The following is an 8,101-nucleotide window of genomic DNA, read 5'->3' as shown; positions in this document are numbered from 1 at the left end:
TTTGGGATCTTTGAAATGCATTCACAGGATTATTCTAAGCTCTCAGAAAGCCCCCTGGCTCCAGAGAAGAGAGCAGTCTCTGTTGTGAGACCTTTGGAGCTACAATGCCTGGGTTCAAATCCCAGCTCTGCAATAATGGGCAAGGTACTTAACCCTCTGTGCCTCAGTTCCCTGCTCTGTAAAAAGAGGATAACAGGGCTTCCCTGGTGGCGCAGTGGTTGAGAACCTGCCTGCCAATGCAGGGGACACGGGTTCAAGCCCTGGTCTGGGAGGATCCCACATGCCGCGGAGCAACTGGGCCCGTGAGCCACAACTACTGAGCCTGCGGGTCTGGAGCCTGTGCTCCGCAACAAGAGAGGCCGTGATAGTGAGAGGCGCGCGCCCCGCGATGAAGAGTGGCCCCCGCTTGCCACAACTAGAGAAAGCCCGCACACCGAAACGAAGACCCAACACAGCAAAAATAAATAAATTAATTAATAAACTCCTACCCCCACCATCTTTAAAAAAAAAAAAAGCAATAATGTTCTCACTAAAAAAAAACAAAACAAAACAGGATAACAGTGACTCTCTAGGATCACTGCTTACAACAATAACTATGGCTGGTTACAATATGGGAAGGCATTTGAAGAGAGCCTGAAGTTCTCATAGAAAGCAGCTCAGAGATATACATAGTACTGCTCTCAGCACAGGCCAAAAGCCCCAAAGGTCTGTGCTTCTTTCCATCAGAACTCAGTTCAAGGAGACCACCAGGCTGTGGAGGCTGCCTGGAGCACAGGCCCTGCGTCTGGAGTGGGAATGGGTTTAGCTAGTGTTTCCCTGGAGCAGTGGAGAGGTAAGAAGGTATGCAGTGCAGCCCTCCTGTGCCCACTTTGGGTTTTGTGCAGGACAAGCAGAAGACAGCACTCAAATCTAAGCTGGGCTTGTTAAACTCATCAGCCAGAGGCTGAGAGGCAGGTTGGCCGCCCTGTGCGGAATGGGGAGAGCCAGACTTGCAGAGGCGAGGCCTGCACCAGCGGGTACGAGGAGCCTGCCTGCCGGCCTCAGAGCAGGGCTGGGCTTCCCCGGGATGGAGAGGGATGGGGAAGAAAGAGTTAAGTCGACTCTGGGCTCCGCAGCTATAAACAGTGAGCCAAGGGAGGGAGGGAGCTGACACAGGATGTGGCCAGGGCTGAGCTGTCTGATTATTAACTTCACTTTTATTTGGAGGGGGATTCGATTCTCTGTTTTACTTCCCATCAAGGAAGTGAAAGCCCAGGTCTCGGAGGGGCCTGGTTTCAAATTGTTTTGTCACAGCTCATTTATTTTTCCTCTTAAATAAATAAACAAAACCACCTCTTTGTTTTCCCCTTAATGAGCGTTCAGCAAATCATCTGTGGGTGAGGCATGAAAGGGGTTTTCTGGAGTCCTTCATGAGGCTTTTTCTTTTAAAAGGAAAAAGAAAGGATTCTTCCTTTAGCTTCCACCTTCTCCAAGACTCTCAAGGCACTTTCTTTTCTGCTTCATCCTGAGATCTCAGCCTGAATTCATGACCTCAAGCCCAGCCAGATACATAGACCTTCCTTTGCTGGTCCTTGGGGCCTGCCCTGCTGCCTGCCATCCCATGTCACAGGCTCCGACCCCAAGGCCACACAGAGGAAGCAATGAGAACACTTGGGGCTCAGTGGTTAGTCCTCTTGGTCAAGCTAGGACCCATGGTTTTTGTTCCTATGGCACCCTGACGTTTCCAACAAAAATAACAAAGCAATTAAACACACAAAAGGACTCCATTACAGGGCTTAAGAAAACACCATTACATGTTCCTTTGCTCAAGGTTCAAAGTGTTTGGGAAATTTGTTTACAACACCAAAACCCATTCAATAATTTCATGATGCTCCTGCAGCAACCCTTTCCTGAATGACCTACATGTGCAAGGAAGGCACCAAGGCGGACGCGAAGACCACCATCACACAGTCCCTACCTTCATGGCGCCCATGATTCAGTGGCGGGGGATGCAGAGAGGAAAACAGGAGATCCTACAGCAGAGACCAAGGGAGCTTCCCATGGGCAGGGAAGGAAATGACAGGCTCTGCTGGAAACAAGGGGGAGAACTGGAGGAAGGCTTCCTGGTGAAGCTGATATTTAAGCTGCACCTGGAAGGGCTGATGATATTAAGAAGAAAGTGTATTCCAGAAGCTGAAAAGTACCCAAATGACAGAGAGACAATATCAATGTGTGAGCCAGATCAGATATGAGACCACAGGAATGGTGGGGCCTGGAGGGCTTATGGTTCCTCAAATGGCATTCAGAATGGCAGCTAAAGTCCTCACGGTGGAGAGGGGCTGAAAGGAGGCAGCCACCTGGAGTCAGCTCCGGGCTGCCAGTCCTTGGCCTGGAGACTGGCCTGCCTGTGAAGAAGCTGCCCTTTATGCTGTGAGCAACAAGATACAACACTTGGATACAAGCTCGGCTGGGCTCCAGACGCTCTGCTAGCCCCAAACACCTGATGACCACCAGGAGGGCGTTTGCCGCCTGTTTGCTGCCTCTGGCTTTCTCTTTTGGAATACGGGGCAAGAAGAAAGCAGGGCACTGGAACAAGTCCAATTCACTTACAAAGGCTCGGGTTCCTAATGCTAACGGGATGGGGTTTCCAAACGCCCCCGAGGGAGTTGCCAGGATCCAGGATTTTCTTCAAGTTCTTGGAAATTCTTCGCCGTCCCCGTGGCATCGCAGCTTCCAACCGCAGGCCCCCCCTGGCCTGGCTGGGCCGGGGCCCCGGCCACGAGAGGGTTAAGGCGCCACCAAGATGGCCGCCTTGTTTTGCACTTCGGAGGGGGTCACGCGGGAGGCTGCCCTTTGCCTCTGGGGAGGCGGTCAAGGTCCTGCCGCTGGCGCTGTGCCCTCGGCGGCGGCTTGATGGCATCTCCTCCCCTGCGCGTCCTGCACTCCGGGACCTCCGAACCTTCCAGGCCCCAGGCGAGCCAAACTCCCAGCCTTCCAGGCAGCAGACCGGGCCTTGGAGGAGCGAGGAAGGGAGGCTCCCTCGGAGATACCGGGCCGGGGATAAGCGCCGGCGGGGTCCCTTCGGCCTCTAAGAACGTCTGGGGCCCGTGAGCCGAGGCCGCAGCCTGGGCCGCGATCCCTTTCTATTTTCTTGTCTCCTGGCTGAAGCCGCCCCAGCTGTCTCCCGGGTAGGCCTCCGAGGGCTGCTGCCGCCCGCAGCCGGGCAGGGACGCGATGGACGTGGTCGCACTGCCCTCCAGTGGCCAGTCCGCCGAACAGCACGGTGGGCCAGGGTCGGGGTCCCGGGGATGGCGCAATGTCGGCACACTCGGCCGTCCCTCCTTAGAGAAGGGCTTCCTTCCCCTTGCTGCATTTGAAGATGTGGCCTTGCTCATCCCCAGTGCCTTTTATAGGCGGCTCAGGTGGCCCTTTGCCACAGTGGACACTGATCCAACAGCAGGGGATTGGCCTCTGCCAGTGGTTCTCAAACTTTTGTGTGCACCTGAACCCTGGTGCCCAGTTGGTTCAGACCCAGATTGCTGGGTCCCACACCCAAAGTCAGAGAATTTGCATTTCCTCTCTTAACAAGTTCCCAGGTGCTGCTGCTGGGACTACGTTTATAGAACCACTGGCTCAGTGGCTCATCCTGTCCTGGGGATTCTGTCATCTACCCACTGGGCACTGAGGACCAGAAGCGACCGCAGCCAAGTTCCCACCCTCATGGGGCCCACTCTAACCGAGAAGAGAGATTCGTTTAAAGAGATAGTCTCATAAATAAATATAAGGTTCCATTCGAAAAAGTTTTCAAATTCCCATGAAGGAAAAGAATAAGGTGCTCAAAGGACATATATACATGGAAAACTATTTCAGATTTGGGATGAGGCGGCTGGTGTTCCCTCTCTGAGGAAACCCTTAAGTTGAGGCGGGAAAGAGCAGGGAAGAGATCCTGGGGAGGCCGGGAGAGGGACTGAGGCTGCAGGTAGAGCAGGTGAGAAGCTGTAGATGGTGGATGGAGAGGCAGAGACTGGAGGGACAGAGCTGGATTGGGGGAGCGGGTGAGCAGAGGGTCAGAGTCCCCAGGTCTGTGCATCTGGTACCCAAAGACCTGCCTCTTCAGAAGGGGCAACATTCAGAGGAACCTGGATACTGAGCCCTTAGCCACCCTCCTCAGTGCCCAAGAATGGGGTCCCACCTGCGGGAACCTCAGCCAAGTGCCCATGACCCACGAACTTGTTGCTTCCTGATCCACATCTGCCCAGGCTCCTTCCCAAGGCCTGAGGGAGTGCCGCATTTGATGGATCCAGGTGAGCAATGGTGAGAAGACCTGGTGTACCGTCTACCCACCCATGCACTGGATGTTTCATCTCCTCCCTCCTGCAGGTCCAGGATACAGCCATTTCTCCAGTGAGCATTTTTAAGTACCTACTGTGTGTCTGTTCTGGAGTCACTACAGTGACGTGTGAGGTGAGCTACGAAGGGTGAGGCCTGCCCCCGGACTGTCCTGCAGGGCAGGTAGGTGGAGGACACCATCCCTGACCCCAGTCTCAGTTCCCAGCCAGCTGCCTGAACCTGCATCCCACCCAAATATCCCTGGGGCAGCTCCTGGCAGGGAGGCGGGGAGGGAGCAAGATGGTGAATGGAAGCCAGGAACTCTTATTGTGAGGATGCTTGTTACTCGGTATCAATGCCAGTTTGATGGCAGGGGGGTGAGGTGACCACCAGCCACTCCACTGCCTCTGTGCCTCATGCTTCGGTGAGGAGGCATCTGCTCATTAGGGCTGTCGCCTTGCACAGTCACTTCCCTCCCCAGTTTTCTCATCCGAAAAATGGGGGTGGGGATGAGTTGTATTAGATGATCTCCAAGGTGTTTTGGTCCAAGCCTAGCCTACCAGTGCACTGCTGGAGGGACGGGTGAAAAAAAGGCTCCTGCTCAGTGACCCCACACACAACTCTACAAAGTCAGGCCTGGAGGCTACTCACCTCCAGGTTTGGGGGGAGGGAGAGAAGAGCATCTGGAAAACGATTGCAGCTTCAGATTCAAACCAATCCAGTTCCAATACTGGCTCTGCTCCTGACTCACTGTGTGTCCTCCAGCAAGTGGCTTAACCTTTCTGAACCTCAGCTTCCTCGTCTGAGAAGATGAGGATAACATTGTACCTTACCTCATAAGGTTGATCTGAAGGCGAATAGCGATAGCTACCACTTTCCAAGCACTTATTCCACGTGACGCCCCACGCCAAGGGCTTCTCAGGAATTACATGAGGTCATGCGTGAAGCACTGGCCCGCTGCCGGCAAGGAGTGAGGTTCGATAATAGGAGCCTTGGTGTTATCATTTCACAATCGCCCCCAGTACTTTGCACAGGTGGGTACATTCAGTAGACAGGAGGGGACTAGCAAGCCCTCGGCATATAGTAAGCACTCAATAAAAGATAGCTTTTATTTTTAAGACAGAAGGGACCCTTGTGAAGAGTTCTTACAGCAAAGGGAAATGTAGGGGGCGTGCTGTGAGGATGGTACACCCACTTCTCCCCAGAGGACCAGCCCCGTGCCTAGTTAGCTAGTGCCTGGGCTGGGACGTAAGCTCTTACTCTTCCCAGAGAGCAGCTAGTTACCCTTCCCTCAGCCAGGAGCTCCCCAGATGAAAGGTGTCTAATACAAATGCAAGGCGTGACCCCCATATTTATAACAAAGGTTCCCTTGGATGAGGAAGGCCCGGGGTGGAGAGACAGGCCAGATCAGCGCCTCGCCTTCTTTATGACAGAGGTTCTCAGGAAAGGGAGCTGCGCTGGGGTGCTTGTGAGCCTGAGATAAAGGCTTCAGGGCAGTGGGTGTGGGACACCCAGGTCCTGGGAGCAGGAGGAGCTGGGTGGCTGAGGGGGCAGAACACTCCAGGCCCTAGGCTGCAGCTCAGACCAGGAGCTCCGGAGCCAGGAGGCAGCCTAGGGTGGGGTGGGTCCGAGCCACGGCGCTGATGCCAGGCTGCCTGATGGGAGATCCCAGCTCCACAGTGGCCCTTCCATGTCCCAGAGCCTCAGTTTCCTCGTCTGCAAAGTGGGGATGGTGATAGCTCTGACCTCACAGCACTTAGTACTGTAGGACCTCGTGCATTTGTTCCTTCAACAGACATTTATTAAGCACCTACTTTGTGCCAGGCCCTGGGTGGTGGAAATATCATCATGGACAAACCAGATCAAGCATTTCCCCCCTGTGAACTTGCATTCTGAGTGGAAGACAGACAATAAACACAAGCACCAAGATATTCCTAATGCTCTGCCTGGCAGTGGTCTGCACTGTGAAGAAGACAGGGGTCGAGGTACAGGGATATGGCAGGGGTGACATCTCAGACACAGTGGTCACATGCACTTTCCAAGGCAGGTCTGGGCAGATTAAGAAACAGACCGAGGTTGAAGGCCCAGCCCAAAGCCGCCCAACAAATCCAAGGCTAGAACCTGGGTCTGCAGCACAGGACCCTTGACCCACAGCTGGTGGAGCAGCCACAGAAGTCCCCTTTACCTCTGGCTAAAGGATGCGCCAACCTAAGCCGCCTGCCCTCATCTCCGCCTTGGCCTGTGCACTGGAACGCAGTCTGGATTGGAGGGAGGAAGGGTTGCGGCTGCCAGGGTAACGCAGCTTCCATTCCTGACATCCGCCAGGGCCTCACATCCACCTCACATCTCTCTCACCCCTCCCAACCGCCTAGCAAGGTCAGTAGCAGCCCCATAATTTTCACGGAGGTGAGATTCACGTAACAGAAAACGAACCGTTTTAAGGTGAACAATTCAGTGGTATCTAGCACATGCACAGTGTACACTCCCACCCGTACACAGCTGCAAATCATTTTCACCAGCCCAGAAAGAAACTCATGTCCATTAAGCAGTTGCTCCCCGTCCCCCCTCACCCCAGCCCCTGGAAACCACCAGTCTACTTTCCATCTCTATGGATTTGCATATTCTGGATGCTCCATGTATCCAGACCTTTGTGCCTGGCTTGTGTCACGTAGCCTGTATTCAAGGTTCACCCACATTATAGCACAGATCCGTATTCTGTTTCTTTTTATGGCTGAATACTGTTCCATTGTATGTAAGCATCTCCATCGTACAGACGAGGAAACAGACTCGGGGCAAACAAGCAACACCCAGAGGTCACAGCCTGTCGGTGGCAGAGCAGGCCTGGATCCCAGCCTGAGTCCACACCGTGGAAACCTGGCCACGCGGGCCCGCACCCCAGAGGGCCCCAGCCTAGCCCTGCGTCCCAGGGTTGGGGAGGGCTGCCCCTGCAGGCGGATGCGGGCTCCCCCCCGGTGTGGCCCAGCCTCTTCTCAGCACAGGTTCACAGGTGTGGGCAAGGTGGCCTCCCACTCACCCTGCTCCAGGCTGGGCCGGAGCGTGGCCGAAGAGGCCACCTCCTCGAGTGGAATTCCAGGTCCCGGCCAACCGCAGGTCAGGGCACTCCTGGGCCCCAAACCCTCCTTCTCAACTGAGTCATGAGGCTGTGAGGCGCCTCAGCCCTGGGGCAGCCTGGTGGGCCGGCCAGGTCAGGAGCACTGTCCCCAGACAGCCGATGGTCCTGGGCAGAGCTGCTCACCCACCCAGCAAGTGGATACCTCAATGCACAAACGTTTATTAAGCACCCATTCTATGCCAGGGACCCCACCTTTAAGGTGCTCCCTCTCTGAGGGAGGCACCAACCCCAGAACAGAAAGCGGGTGCTGGGATCAAGGAATGGGACACGGGGAATCCCTGACCTTGGTCAAGAAGGCTGCACATGCCAGGCCTGCCAGCCTCCCTCCCGCCTCAGGCCAGGTGGGGGGCACAGGGCAGCTCGTGCACAGGCCGCTGGGATGCCCACCTGGGCTCTTCAGTGCCCAAGCAGGAAGCAGTATTCACTGTCCACGTACCCTATCCTGACCGCGTGCCCACCTAGCGTCCATTCATTCATTCATTCATTCATCTCATTCAGTCGGTCAGCACCCATCACCCTACTCGGCAACAAGGATACAAAGGTGAAAAAAAACACAAATAGTCCCTGTCCTTCAGGAGCTTAAAACTGAGCGGGACTCTGCAAAACCAATAATAACCACGTGGCCCGGGGCAAGGAGACCAGAGCCAGGGCCCCAACCCA

The 8,101-nt window shown here is 55.0% G+C and overlaps 1 long non-coding RNA gene across 1 annotated transcript; it reads left to right on the top strand.

Moving 5' to 3' along the window:
* The first annotated feature begins 3,080 nt into the window (after window positions 1-3,080).
* Window positions 3,081-7,619, top strand: LOC114485422 (uncharacterized). Its single transcript, XR_003678863.1, has 3 exons — window positions 3,081-3,167; window positions 4,360-4,491; window positions 6,133-7,619. It is a non-coding gene; the product is annotated as an uncharacterized lncRNA (long non-coding RNA).
* Window positions 7,620-8,101: the final 482 nt, after the last annotated feature.

The sequence above is a fragment of the Physeter macrocephalus genome, unplaced genomic scaffold (genome assembly GCF_002837175.3).
Source record: "Physeter macrocephalus isolate SW-GA unplaced genomic scaffold, ASM283717v5 random_938, whole genome shotgun sequence".
Classification (NCBI taxonomy): Eukaryota; Metazoa; Chordata; class Mammalia; order Artiodactyla; family Physeteridae; genus Physeter; species Physeter macrocephalus.
The sequence above is the reverse complement of the archived record's forward strand: the minus strand, read 5'-3'. Positions and strand labels throughout refer to the sequence as shown.